Genomic DNA, 16,212 nt, shown 5'->3' with positions numbered 1-16,212 from the left:
CCTGCAGCCCTTACAATGGTAAGGACCTGCCAATGCCATCACCTTTGACCTCCATACCCTCTCAGCAGCCTGAGGCAGAGTTTCTCAGGGTTTATACTATAATAAACCAGCATAAATCTTGTGAGAGTTTGGTCCTCGGTTGGTAATTGATTTTCTATTGTTGAATTAAATTATCCTGAAAACCTGCTCACCACAGGTTCAAGTCATGCCTGAGCAGAAAGCCAGTAGCACAAGGCCTGTACCTCACTTGAGTCCCACTTAATTTCTGTTTTGAGAGTTCAAGTGAGATTTAAGTGTTGCATACGTTTTCTGTTGGCTTTCTCCGCAGGAATGGATTTCACCGTAATGTGAATAAGGACTGCAGTCAGGTTTTTATTCTGTGTTAGAGAATGATCTTGTATTTTATTTGATTGGAGAGTGCATATATTGTGCTCTTGGTGCTGTTTTTGTTTTGTTTTTTCGTAAAGGTAAAGGAATAGGAGAGAAACCTTCAAAAGCTTTTCTATTATATATAAGAATACGTACCTTTATAGTATGTTCCTGAGCCACTGATTTTGTATGTGGTTGAATTTTTGTTTTGTTTTCCTTACTCAACTATGTAATTAAATTAAAATACTGCTCTGTCTTAGATAGTAAACCCAGCTCTCATTTGACGGATCTCATGTGATGGATCTCATTTTAAACTTTAATTGAAACATTACAACGATAGAATCTTGCTGGGATGTGTGAAATAAGAACCCAGTGCAGAAGAGTCTCCTTTATTTTAAATTCACCAAGGCATAAAGAATACTAACCTTAGTGACCTAAAATCAAGTGCAGTGATTTTTTAAACATTTCTGGATCATAAAGCTCTGAGTAATTTACTGTGACTTTTCAGAAATTGCTGCTAAAAAAACCCTCTCTGGCTGTACTTTCATTTTGGGTCTCTGTATAAAGATTCCATTTATACAAGTTTCAAATGCACTTATGTGCAAATGGCACTTTCTCCTCTTTGGTGTTTTTTTGGATTGAGTGGGGCTAGAGAGGGAGATATTGCCTTGAGCATTTCCTTTTCTTCAATGCCTTGTCTGGAAAGACAATGGTACACTGTATTTGTTTTAATACATCTTTGTACGTTGTGCAGAGTAATTTAATACTGCTATTTGTGAAGAATGCTTTGGTCTGCATTGCTGCAGGCTGAGAAAATTATGCTTTCAAATTTTGATGCAAAAGGGTACATTGCTATTTTTAGTCACCATATTGCAAGGTTTCAAATATATAGCCATAAGAATTATTTTAGTATTTAAACATTTGTGATAAAATTTTGATAAAAGCTTATGATAATAGGAGACTAAGGAAAATACAAAATATCTAAGGAAAAATGTAGTTAATGTTTCAGATGCTCGCACTGGGTTATTCATAGACTAATAGATTTGAAGGCCAGAAGGGACCATTATGATCATATAGTTTGACCTTTGCTGTAACACGGGCTATAGAATTTTGGCTATCTTGTGTAATGAAATCAATAGGGAATTCTGCTTTGTGGCCAACTGAAAGTGTCACTTTAGTTATTTAGGCCCTGATCCTGCAAAGACTTATTCACAAGTTTTACTTTTTGTATTGTGAGAAATCACATTGAAATCAAAAGGTTACTCCTAGTGCATAAAGTTAAGCACTTGTTGAGTCTCTGCATAAAAATTCTTTGCAAGACATACAAACACATAACCAAAGGAGTAATTTCATTGATGTGAATAGTACCCATAGAAGTAAAGGAACTCATGTACACTAATATTGACAAGACATGGTCCTTATTTAGTACCATACTGTAAATGTACATGTTGTATGTGCCAAGACACATGAATAGATTACAGAATAATGTAAATCAAGAATCCTACAGAATGATGACAGACCATGGTGGAGAAAGGATTTTTAATGTAGTTACTCTGTAACTACTTTATACACACAAATATATTATTATATTCCATTTATCAGTATTGATTCAGGTCATATTGGAGAGAGAGAGAGAGAGAATGTGTGTAAAATCTATCAGTATCTGTTCATATTATATCATATTTTATCTATCAATATTTAATTCAGGTCATAATACAGATCATATATTTGAAATCAATCAGCATTTAATATAGGTCATGCTGTGCAAATTACCAAATAGCGTCTCAGCCTTCAAGGCTAATATGATATAATCACACAAGTTAGCTCTCATTAGCCTGAAGTTTAAGAGTATAATTAAATATGGTATAATTTTAGCTATCATTTATTAGAAAATGAAATGAACGAGTTAGATTTAATGAAAAATGAAAATGATAGCACACTGCCTATAATATAGTTTTTCATGCCTGTTTGGCCAATGTACATGGCAGAGGGGCATTGCTGGCCATCATATGCCATCATGTGCCAGCAATGCCCCTCTGCCATGTACATTGGCCAAACTGGACAGTCTCTACGTAAAAGAATAAATGGACACAAATCAGATGTCAAGAACTATAACATTCAAAAACCAGTTGAAGAAGACGTCAATCTCTTTGGTCACTCGACTACAGACCTAAAAGTGGCAATTCTTCAACAAAAAAACTTCAAAAACAGACTCCAACGAGAGACTCCTGAATTGGAATGAATTTGCAGACTGGATACAATTAACTTAGGCTTGAATAAAGACTGGGAGTGGATGGGTCATTACACAAAGTAAAACTATTTCCCCATGTTTATTCCCTGCCCCTTCCGCTCCCCCCCCCACTGCTCCTCAGACATTCTTGTCAACTGCTGGAAACAGCCCACCTTGATTATCACTACAAAAGGTTTCCCTCCTCCCCCGCTCTCCTGCTGGTAATAGCTCACCTTACCTGATCACTCTCGTTACAATGTGTATGGTAACACCCATTGTTTCATGTTCTCTGTGTATATAAATCTCCCCACTGTATTTTCCACTGAATGCATCCGATGAAGTGAGCTGTAGCTCACGAAAGCTTATGCTCAAATAAATTTGTTAGTCTCTAAGGTGCCACAAGTCCTCCTTTTTTTTTTTGCGAATACAGACTAACACGGCTGCTACTCTGAAACCTGAGAGCTGAATGGGGCCCAAGTTGGTTCCAAATTGTGGCCTGTCCAGTGTAGTGATGCCAGGGCATAAGGCACCCCCTTATGCCCTGGCGTTGACTACCTACATGGCTCAGAGCATGGGAGGGAACATTTATTTTGCAGAGATGCTATGTACTGCCATGCATGCAGATGGGTGGGAGTGGATGGAATGGGGCATAGGCTGGGTAGAGCCATAGCCAGCACAATAGTTCCAGCCAGGGGTATAATGGGGGCTGAGAGCCAATCAACCAAATGGTAAACCTGGTATATGATGGAAACACCCCAACAGCACCCCTAGTTCCAGCACCTATGGTTCCAGCAGCTGGGGAATGTAACTTACTCCCTTCCTAGAGCAAAGAGGGAACCCGGAGGATGTGACTCCCTGATCTCCCAGACTCTTGGGGCAGTACAACAGCAAACTGTCCCTTACTCTGGGCTTGAGGCAAAACCACAACTGAGCCCAAATCATGCATGATGCAGAAAGTTCTCAACTCCTATTGGTTTCAGTAAGAGTTGAGGTTGTGCATCACCTCCAAGAATCATATTGAAAAATTCATATTACTTGCCTAATCCCTTAATCAATCTTGCAGATTGATCCACAAGGGCACAAGGGTCCTCCCGCTCTGATCAGCTTCCACGATCAGGGCCTTAGTCCTTTACTATTAATCATTCTGAGGAAATATGAGCAATGATGTGTATCCAAGGGATTTGGTGTTTTTTACATTGGAAGACCCAGACATTAAAATGGAACATGTGACATAACTGAAGCATGTGGAGACCAAAGGGTAGGGCCAAGTCATGAGAATGTCAACAGTTCTTGGAAGTGCAGCACAGAATCTCACCTTCACTATTTATCCTCTCCTCAATGTCCTGGGACCCTGGCAACCCAGCAGTAACCAGACCAAGTTTAGAAGTATCAGAATCTTCATGTATGACCCAAGTAATATCTGAACCAAGGGTTTATATTGCTCCTCTCTAATAATTTGATGTCACTCAAATGAAGCATGTTTTCAGGCAAAATAGTACTAAGCATCTTTCTTTTGGGAAGCAATTATGTCCTGTCAGTTGTCATCATGGCTGTCAGTCTTGTAGTTTGTATGGATTGTGTGACAGAGTTTGAAGCAGATAGTATTCACAATCCCGCTTTACATGCAAGTAGAAGATTTACGGTCACTAAGCCAGTTCCTCTTATGTGTCCTGTGCTACGGGAGACAAAGACGCTCTTTCCTCTTTCTTAGACAGTGGACAAACAACATGGCTAAAGGTTTAGAGGGGGATTTTCAAAAGCACTGGAAGGTGTTAGGTGCCCAACTCCTATTGGCATTAAATGGGGGTCAGGTGTCTAACAATCATACATGCTTTTGAAAATTCTACCCTTAGATTCAGTGAAATATCACAATAGTCACATCGCTGATTTCTGCATTTGCTAATTTCTCTGTAGGAAAGCAGAAGAATATTAAAAGCGACTCAGTAATTGACAAGGGAACAAGACTGTCCTACCATTTCTGTAAGATCCTAAGTGAATTTTTAAAGTTGAGAATGCAGCTGGCAAGATGTAATCAGAATTCAGGTAAATGCTTCACTAGACATGCTGCCAATGGTCCAGCTGCAAACATTTGGGCTCCATGTCATCCATGTCAACAGATTGGAGAGAAGCTTGTGTAAGACCAAATCTGAAAATGACAAAGGCTGATATAAGCACAGGGCCAATACAAAAGAGGAATTGCCATAATGGATCAGACCAGTAGTCCACCTAATTTTGTACATTGCAACCAACAGTGATTAAGGGCTTTAGAGGAGCTGTAAGAAATCCTGCAGAAGGAAATTACTTGATAACTTGCCCCCAAAGAAATTTCCATTGTAACCCCCAACAGTTAGAAGTTAGCTTATATCCCTGCCAAAGCTCTTGTTTACTTTTCATGATTACTATCATAATTGTTGAAATAAATGTCACATACCAACAAATCTGTGATAAATGTCAAATACCTATAAATGCTGAGTTTTTTATTTGAAAATCAGGAAACCTACAGTGGGGAACTGGTTAAAGTGAGGGTCATAAAATGTTTCTATTAGAAGTGGGAGAGTGGACCTAATTAAAATGAATAAATCAGTGAATGAAGTGTAATTTTCTTAAAGCAGCTTTGTTCAAACACAGGAAAGTAGTGAAAAGAGAGGTAAAGTGCCCTTTATGAATCCATTTAACGTTTTGGAACATTATTTCAATCTATGGCTCTAGAATCCGCTGTAGCAGTTCTTGGTTAATTCCTTTTTCTTGCTTCTTTATGAGCACGTCGTTTTAAAAGTCGCTTCTCCAAGCTGGGGACATCACCAGTCCTCTTTGTGTTAGCAATAGACTGGGTGATGAAGTGGGCAACAAAAGGAATTGTGGATGGTGTAAAATGGGTTAGCAGAAATGCGTTGGCAAAGTGAAGACTGTATAACAACATTGCTTTACTAAGTATGACATGGGATAGAATGATTGCCCTTACATCAGAGGTAGAATAGGAAGCAGCAGAAAATGGATTGAAAGTAAATGCAGAGAAAACCAAGATTCTGAAGAAAGGAAACTGGAAAACAGATGTAAAGGCATATGTGGATGGAAAAGAAATTGAACAGGTAGAAGAGCTCTGCTACCCGGGGAGTGTGATGACATTTGAAGGTGGCTGTAACAAAGATATTCATACAAGAGTAGGAAAACAAACACCACTTTTCGAAGGATGAACAACTCCGGTCAAATAGGGGTCTCCACACCAAACTAAAGGTCAGATTATCCCATGAGATTGTACTGAGCATGTTCCTGTATGGAGCAGAGATCTGACTGATGACAGTGGCTAACTAAGGCTGAGGAAGATATCACACATTTCATGGAAAGGAGAAACAAAAAATGTGAAAGTAAGGGCACTGACAGAGCAGGACATGTTAGAAACTATCATGAAAAAAGAAGGCTCAGGTGGCTGAGAGCACCCAAGAGAGGAAGGAGAAAATGAGGAAGACAAAGGAAGATCTGGCAAAGGACAGTGACAGAGGATATTGAATGCGCTGGCATCACCGCGGAAGAAATACCACAACTAATGAGTGACTGTAATCAGTGGAGGAAGTGGACTGCCTGATGTGTCAGTGGCATAAGAGGAATTAAGGTCCAAGGTAAGGTAAGGTATTTGCAAAGGATCCAAAAGGAATTAGGTGCCCAACTTCCACTGGATCTTTTTTCCAATGGAAAAAAGTCCAAGGGTAAGATTCTGTGCTGCACTTCTCAGAGCTTCAGCAAAGAACTCGCAGCCCCCAGGAAAAGGAGGCTAAAGTGACTTTAAGCCACCCTTACCCCTTCTAGGTTCTGGACTGGAGTAGCCCCCAGTATAATTTAGACATCCTTGGAGAGCTGCCCGAGTTACTCTAGCCTGTTTCTGGCTACCTATGGGCAGCAGCATTGCAAAAAATCTCTGCAGTGCTACTTCCCTGTAGCTCCACCCCCTTCCCACCTGTGCCAGAACCCCCTTACTCTCACACTGGGATTTCCGTGGGGGTTCCCAAAAGACAGCCTGTGCATCAGGAATGTATGAAAAATTCCACTTTGATGAAATCCCACTTTCCCACAAAAAGGTTTTTCATAAAAAAACAAACAAACAAACAAAAAAAACCAAAACCAAGCGAACATTTGACCAGCTTGTATGTGGATAAAGGTAAACAACTCATAAAAAATATCAAATCAGACAAAGGATGGTGTTTTACAACAAGGTCATTGTAATCTGGTTGTCTAAAAAGCATGCCTCATAAAAGAGCCTTTCTGTGTGCTTCCATCTTGCTATGCAAAAATGTTCAGATGACAGCAAAAATATAGGCCTTGCTAATGATAAAAGATTCAAATTAGTACCATGACTGAATGTTTTTTATCATTTCTGTTAATGATAAAAGGATAATGCCCAAATATTCTTCAAAACTTTTAACATTTTTTCCTCATTGCTCTTGAGAATAACGCCTTTGGAACTATGTTGCTGTGGTGTCTTTTGGTCTTTACAAGAAACCACACTGACATAGTTGGGTTCCACACAACTGAACTATTTAAAAGGCTAGTACCCAATTCCAGTACACTACAGTTATCTTAGCAAAATATACCCCCACACCTATGCTTCGTACAAGAGTGCATGTTTTATTATGGGCCTAGTTTTGCAGCCTAATGCTGCATGAATTGGGTGTTTAAAGAATGAAGAATCAGACGTGTATAGTATCTATTTTTTTTTTAACTGGGCTTAAAATTGATCTTTCCTTCAATCTGCCACCTGAATTGTGCATCTCTGAAAATTTGGTTTGGGTGTGTATTATCTTTGCATGAATCTTAAGTGGCTATGAATCTTCCATGGTGCAGCAAAGGCAGGGCACTATCAGGTCAAATCCGTTCACTAATTTTAGGGTGCTATTGTACCTTCTAACCACAAAGTTGTATTGGAGGCAGTATAAAGTCACAAAGCCCAGGGGAGAGTTCGGGGGAGCTTGGAGCTCCCCAGAACACAGGGGGAGCATATCCGCTGCTCAGTTTTTTGAGAAGGTGAAGCATGTGCCCTGCTTCCTTCCTGCCCCTTTTGTGGTGGCTAGTGCTGATTTCCTCACAGACCCTTTGTATTCAGATGATCTCTAGAACTATAATGACTGCTAGGGCCTATATGGGGGGATGCACCTCTCTAACTTCCCTCTGGCTCCTCACCCATGAAGGGGCCCTTAGATTTTGTAGAAACAAACAAGCCTCTACATAATCTATCAATAAACATGTTTCCAAACCTTTGAGGTTGTTGTTAAAAACATGTTTTTAAAGAGGAAAACCCCCAACAACAACAAATAAATCTGCCCCCTACAATGTTTGCGACCTAGTATCTGCCTGCCTCCTGATGGACAAATTTATTTATTGTACTCGACATTATGGTATTTGAGTGCCTCAGGTTTATGTAAGAGAATCTGAAAATGTAACTGTCTAAAGCCCCTGAACTTGCTAGTCTAATATTCTTTCCAATCACATTTCCATGCCATTATCATAAGCAGCCAGTGTATGGCACCATGTGGAGAAAATACCAATAATTACATCACTTCTTTAATATTCATAAAAGGCTAGCGTGTCCCTAGCACTAATACAACCGCACATGGAGGTCGGGGGAATACGCTACCCCCAAACCTGGATCTTTATTCTGAGTCCTGTGTATACTGTACAAACCGTGCTCCAGCTGGTGCCCACCAGGGCACAAATGGGCAAGTATGAAGCATCTCCTATCATGGACTCCTGTGCCCATGCAAAAATCCACAGACTTTATCTGATATTAGCTGGCACTATTATGTTTTTGTTTGTTGTTTTTAAAGAGCATGTTCAATAGCACTTTTCTTGAATTGCACTTAGCAACCTTGGCCATAATCCTGCACCTGTCCAGAGCTGACCTGCACCTGTCCTATTGATATAAGCAACTCCGACACAAAACTTAATTCCCAGTTTATGCACATGTGACCCAAACCACATCAACTCTGCCCTTAAATTTGTGTTACTGTTTTAGAGCACATTTAAGTCAATAGCTGTTTTTCCTTTGACTTAAATGGCATTCGGATTTGGCACTTTTATAAATTTGGGGAAAGGAATAGGTGTGTATATTGCTTGTTTTGTAGTATTAAATTTGATTGCCATGATTCCCTCCCCCCCAACTTTTGGTAGTTCTGGAATATAGGTAAGCACTTGACACTTAAAATTTAATTCTTTATTGCTTATTAATTAATAATGTTGATTGCCAGATTAGTAGAACTTTAACCTGTTAGCAGCTGGTGGTAATCCTTTTGTGAAGATTGTTCATAATTTTTGTTTCAAAGCCAAAATTCTAATAAACCCTACTGTACACAAGAGTGTGCAAAATCTACTGATGTCTGACTATTGGAGCTTAGAGAGTACTCTGTTTTAAAGTTCGAGGTGGCGAAAACTCATAAGGACATATTCCTACTTTTCAAAAAAGACTCCTTTTTGAGTACTTTGAATTGAAACGTTATTTTAAACTTCTGAAAATCTACCATATAGATACCATAAGAGCATAAATCTATACCTATTACAGTTGTGTCTTAGCAACTTTTTCCACATGCTTCCCCCGAAAAGTTAAGATCAGCTGAGGTGCCTGAGCTGGAAATCCCCTGCTACAATCTGGAAGATGATCTGTGAGAGTATTCTTTGTGAGGGGCCCCCAGCTTCGAAATGTATTCTTGCCTTGGGCTGCTACAGCCTGGAGTTGTTAACTTTGGTCACATGGAAAGACCATCTTCTTTCTCTACTTTTTGAGGGAGAGGACAGTGACTTAAACTTGCTGGTGAAATCAGGGTGATGGGGACAGTCCTGAATACCGTGTAATTATGTGTCTTGATTACATACATTCTAGTTAACTCATTTGTCCATCTCTGAATACCAGCTGGTGCACGTGTATATCTTTACGTGGTAGCTCCCAGGATCGGTATCCGTTTAATAATAGTAATTATTTGCTATTTCTCTTTGTCTCTTAAAAATTTCCTATGACTTCAGCATGGCCATGATTTCACCCACTGGCTTTACAAACGTATCCTGTGCTTGAGCTAGCAGACCAAATCGTACACATGACAATTTGAAGGTGTACCCTGTAATGGGAAAACAGATTTAAAAATCATGTGACTAACAAAAATTTTTAAAGTGGTAATTTTTATTTAATTAGGATGTGCCAGATTTGATACCTTTGCACTGAGTAGAACCTTGCAGTTCCATTACTTTGAATGCAAATACTTGAGGAGTAAAGTAATAAGCATGAGTAAGGATTTCAGAATCTGGCCTGAAATAACTACTCTAGTTATGAAATCTTACTGAAAACAAAACCAACCTCCCAGATCCTTCTCCTAATCTATAATACACACAAAAATGTTCAGTGTAGAGTTAAGAATATTCAGATGTTCCAGAGTGAAACTTTTCACAAAATTCACTCAAGTTTGAAACAGAGGATAAATGTTGCAAATCCTCAAACCTGTACAATCAGCTCCAATGTGTTCCACCTTATGTTCTAATTAGTTGTGCCATTGTGCTCCGCACAATGCCATCCACTTCACATAGTTTGTTCTTGAGGCTATGCAAAGCTAGTACAAAAAGTAAAATGAAGAACTGTGAATATTAAGAGAAAATCATGCTGTGAAATTAGTTGACTAAAACACCTACAACACCCTAAAAAGAAAATGCCTTTGTCAAAAGGTTAAAAATTACAATAGGATCTTCTGAGACTGTTACTTCCTTTTCTATATTATTTATCAGACTTGTTTGAGCTTTTTTAAAATTAGCTGTTAAAACTAACCCTGACAATGGGATTGCAATGAAAGGTATAGCAAAAACTTCAAATCAGTTTTGTTCAGTAATTGCTTGGGCAGGATACCCCGGTGATCAGAAGAATACTTTTATGATTGAGATGCTTCATCTTGGAGTGCAGATCTAGTGTAAAAAATTAAAAACATAAATTAGTTGGATAGGAAAAAAGCAAACTGCGTTTCCAATTATCTCGGTCAAGGCCAGTTATTGCAGAGAAGGCTATGTTTATAGAAAGCATGTGGGAAGTAGAAAAGTGAAGGGTTTTAGTAAATCTTAAGGTTGCATAAATGAATTTGATAAAAATCGACATTTTCCTAGGAAGTTGTAATGTTTCAAAAAGCTACATTTATTTTAAAAAAACCCCAAACATGCAAAGTTCAATTTAAAGCAGTTTTTACATCTCAAATGGTATTACATGTCCTATTTTCATCATGATAAAACAAATCAATTTCTCCTGGTATTTAGAAAACATTGTTTAGCTCCCACCACACTTTAAAAAGCTGAAGAATAAAATGCCGGCAGGGGAACATTAAAGGAAAACATTCCTTCATATAACTTATGGTTCATCTAATATTAATATATACTAAGAAAGCAGGATTTTTGGAGACTAAGCTTTACAAGTGGGAAGAGCAGAATGCACAGTGTAGTCAGGTAAAGATTAGCAATGAATTCAAGGACAAAATAAAATACATTTTGAAATATTTGGATAATTTTGCAATGATCTCTCATTTTTAATTGCCTCTTTCTAAACAAAGCCCAGCCATAGTAATGTCTAATACTGAACGAGAGGGAGGTTCTAGTAATGCTTGCTTCCATCTAGAGTGGATTGTTTTAGAAACATTACACACAATTCCCAGTCATAAGTCTGCTTATTGTGTTAATACGAGGGCTGGTAAACTTTTTCCCCCATTTAAACTCTTTAGTTGATGGTTTCTGACTCATTTTTTTTCCACAGAACATCTGTTGTCCACAGAAAAATTTGACTTTTTGTGGAAAAAATGAACACCGAATGAAAATGTTTGATTTGGAAATGCCACTGCAGTGCCCAATGGGAGTTGTAGTTTTTGTGTCTCATGACCCTATATCATCTATGGATGAGGCTTCCCAGCCAGACTATATCTCTCATGATGCACTGTGGTGGCTCAGCAAGAGGTGAGATTATAATGTTTCATCAAAGATGTTACCTGGCTAGGAAGCCTGGTCCATAGAGGAGAAAGGGGCGGGGTGGGGCTTTGAAGCACACAAACTACAGCTTGCCCAATGCTTTTCACTTTTTAAGGAGGTGGAAAGAATCCACCCCCAAACCAAAACAGATAGGGGAGAACAAAATGGATAGAAAGAGAAACTATAAGAACTGCAATGCAAATTACATTAATTTGTATGACTCTAGTGGGGCTAAGTGCTGTTATTGGTAGGTAATAAATAATGGAGAGTGGCAGTACCACTAATTTCTTTTGCACTAACCTACCATTATCCGACCAAACCTCCCTTTTAAGGAAACGTTCCACCAGAAGTCTATGAGAGTATTTCCGTCTTTTCTGCTTAGGCTACCAGTAAGCTAGTGATTTCTGTTGTTGACTTCTGCCTCAGCTAAGAACTGGGCAAAGATTACCAACTGCACATTGGGCCAGGGCAGAAAAATTTAATAGTAGCTCAAGCCTGGAAGAAGGATACTCTAGTTGGGAGGAAAATACAGGAAGGAAGCTTCAGCGCCGCACTTCCAAGAGAGATCAATCCTGGTTTTGAGGTAGAGAGGACCTCTGGTTAAGCTGGCTTCCTCAGGTAGATATCCAACAAACAGCCAAGGCTATGAAGGAGAGTGTGTGTGTGTGTGTGTGCGCGGCTGTGTGCGTGTACATACATGTACACACTCTCTCTCACACACACTTTTCATTTCAGAAATGCTACAGGACTCTTAAATTAGCAACAGAAGTTTAAAACACCAAAGCCAAGATTTCCAAAGGACCCCATTGAATTTGGATATTAATCCCTTAGGGATCTTTGACAAATCCCATCTTGAAAGCTCTCTCTCTTCCTCTCCTCAAGCCACAAAAACTTACAAAAATATCCAGATTGAATTACTGGCGGCAGCTATGGAACTCAGAACTGTACTGAAAATGGAGATTGGCTTTGTCAGTAAACAGAACTTCCTTTGTCTCCTCAGTTGGCTTGCTGTCATGGTCATTAGATATGGTCCTTAGATCATAGCTAAGGCAGTAGGATATTTGGAAAAGTTTACACTGCTGTTGGTGGTGCTTCAATTTTATAATTATTCTGTTAATCAGTAGTGATCCAGGACTGTCAATATACATTCATTTATATATATAAGCTATGAGTTAGCTTTATAAATTAAAGGCAAAACAGGTACCTCCATAGACTTGAGCTCTCATAGCCAGCTCATAAATTATTTCCATTAAGGAATGAAAGACACCAGAGAAATAAATTCAAATATTTTACAACAATAAATGATAATCTATGGAGAGAATGACTCCACAAAATCATGATATGCGGGTTGTATTAATAAGTACTACATAGGTAATTAGGGTCAGTACTTAACAGCTAGCTAAACAGGACAGGTGCTCAAAGTTTGGGGAAAAGGACAAAGAGTTTGACAGTTTGCTAAGTCACCCACACAGCTAACCAGAGGAAACCATCACACGCACAAAAAAGATCATGACAGTGACAGAAGAGACTTGACATTGGCAGTACTAGAAAGAAGTAAAATTATTATTATTGGAATATTAAATGAAATAAGTGTCATTTAACAGTTATATTACAGCAGTTCCTAGTGGTCTCAACTCCCTTTAAATCAACCATGTTGGGGCTCAGGCACTGTACAAACATATAATAAATAACTATCACTGACCAAAAGAGCTTATATGCTAAAATACACACTGATGAAGTGCCAGGTACATTCATTAACAATAAGCCAACAAGCATAGTGGCTATATATTATAATAAAATAAATAAATAATAATAGTGGTTTGCACTAAGATGCAAAATAAGGAGAATATGATTCACTTAACTGCATATTGTTAGTTATTATTTGTTTTGTGGTAGCACCCAGTAGCCGCAGTCATGGACCAGGGCCACTTAGTGCTAGGGGCCATACAAACAATAGAAAAAAAGATGGTCCTTGTCCCACAGAACTTACAATTGAAATGCAGCCTTAGAATGTTTCTCTGAGGAAGGGAAGTATTTTTATACCTGTTTTACAGAGGGACACATCATGGCAAAAAGAATTTAAGTGAATTGCCCAATGTCACTGAGGGCATTCTCACAAAGACTCCCATTGACTTCAATGGGCTTTGGATCAGGCCCATAGTTATCCACTGGTGGAGCTGGGAACAGAAACATTGATTTCTGACTCACAGTCACCTGCTCTACCCTCTAGAAGAAAAGCATCCTTTGAAAAATTAAATTTACTACATCAAATTGTTGCATATTGAGGCCCGGATTTGTAAGGGAACTTAGGTGTTGCAACACCTACCTTTTAGGCACCCAGAAAATCACTGGAATCTACAAACCCCAGGTTAGGTGCCTAAGGCGCTGATGCTTAATTTGTGCCAGGGCTTGCCAAGGGTGAGCCCTGGCACCGCTAGGCATGGTAGTTCATAGCCCTGGCACCCCTGAGCTTGCTGCATCAGTTATGAATGTAAAAAAACCTGCTTGAGCGCTGGCAGCTAATTGCTTGAGCCCTGGAACCTCTTTCACTACAAATTAAGCTCCCTATACAATGAATGTGGAGAGAGAGAGTTGCCTGAAAAATGAGAGCCACAAAAGCCAACATGCTAGGTGGGGAGCTGATTAAAACTAGTCAATAGCAGATGCTGAGGAAAGGGGTATGTTCTAAGTCCAACACTTGAGTGGTGCTGGAATGCTTCAGAACGGAGTTCCAGCATTTTTTATGAGCAACAGAATAGCATACTAGTACTATTCACAAGGGCTCAATGAAGAGGGGGTGGGAGGAGAGCTTTACTCTTGCACAGGCAGAACAAGTGTAGTACTAGGTGTATAGTGACCTCCTTACCCTCTCTTTTGCTGCCAGTGATCAAGTTGACCCAGACCAGTGTCAGCAGGGCTCTAACGGAGAAGTGAGATCCAGCACCCTTTTTCAAACTCAAAGTACTATCTAGCCCCGCCCCACTCAGTAAGTTAGGTACCTAAGTCTAGGCTGGAAGGAGGCACCTGTCTCCACAGGTCTGCTTATGAGAAACCCTCTCCTGGAGTCTGGTGGCTAAGACATTTCTTGTGAGAATGATGGCAGCACGTACCCTATGCCACACAAAACAGCTAGGGTGGAGGAGGACTCCCACTCTCTTATAACCTTTAGCCCAGTGGTTAGAGCACTCACAAAGGATGTGGGAGACCCCAGGTCAATTTCCCCTTCTGCCTGATGTGTACAAGGGATTTGAAGAAGTGTTCCCCACCTCTCAGGTGAGTGCCCAAGCCTCTTCGCTGTAGAGTCATTCTCACTCTTTCTCTGGCCCCCTTAATATTTAATTTTTTAATACAAAGTGGAATGGCTTCAACAAGAGAGCCCCACATCGGTATATCCCATAGTTCAGTGTTTAGGGCACTCACCTGAGAGGTGGGAAACCCTTGTTGAAATACCTTCTCCTCATCAGGCAGAGAAGTACCCCAATCACTGCACTAAAGGTTATGAAGGATGCCTCCTCCCTCCCCCTGGCCATACTCTGTGGAGTGACACATGCTCTGAGCACACCTACTAGAACGGGACCTGCAGGATAAAGAGGCGGGGCAACTTCTATCTTCACCTGCTTTGATTATTGTGCTGGGGCTTAGGTGTAAGACAGTTGTCCTGAGGCACAAACATAGGTACCCAGAGGACTTTTACAGCAAAAAACGTAGGTGCCAAGTAAATTTAGGTACCTATGTAGCTAGGCAGTGGCTAAGCGGAGTTTTTTTTTTTGGGATAACAACAGCCCCTAAATCCCCTTTGTGTATCTATGCCAGAATCACTCTCAATGTGCCCACTTGAATTTTCTCAAGAAAGGCTTAATTTTTATTTAAACAGAAGAAAACAGATTTGATGGAGTTTAGCAAGCACTAAGCCAGTCTAACCACTTAGCAGCCAGCATTGTTCTGTAATGCTTCCCTGCTCTATCTCCAGACAAAGCCATACTGAGACTAATAAAATAAAATGGATATAGCTGCAGACTATCACGAGCTGCAATATATCATCTTACAGAGAAGGCATCCTCGGGGTGATGATGAAAGACTCCTGCAGGTTAGGTTCATTGGACCCAAACTTCTTTGGTTATTTTCCCAACTGCTCTGTTCTTACCTGGAGGTTTTACTTAATAAACCAAATAAAAAGCAAACCTTATGGACACAGGCCTAAAGCCAGATTTTATTCTTGGCTACACTGGTGTAAATTCAGAGTAAATCCATTGGTGTAAATGCAAAGTAAATCCACACAGATACTCCAGATTTACAACAGAATAAATGAGATCAGAATCTAAACCTCTAGTATTTCATCTGAAACTTACATTATTTAAAATGGATTATAACTGCAGTAGGGAAATCCACATGTCAGTATTTTAATGATTATGATTGACTATTTAGCATGTTTTATTCAGACAAACCCCAGAGCACTATACACAGTTCACAAACTGATTTATAAATTAAATGTATATACATAAAGTATAACAATCATTTCACCTGTCACTCAAAAGCAGCTACCACTGAGATGAAACAAAATGGGACCAAGAACATTTCATAACCATTTATTATAGGAAGTGAAGGAGAAATACCAAGTCCAGTTGAAACTGCATTAGGAATCT

Source organism: Lepidochelys olivacea, assembly GCF_965140295.1.
Source record: "Lepidochelys olivacea isolate rLepOli2 genome assembly, chromosome: 4".
In the NCBI taxonomy this organism is placed as follows: domain Eukaryota; kingdom Metazoa; phylum Chordata; order Testudines; family Cheloniidae; genus Lepidochelys; species Lepidochelys olivacea.
The sequence above is the reverse complement of the archived record's forward strand: the minus strand, read 5'-3'. Positions refer to the sequence as shown.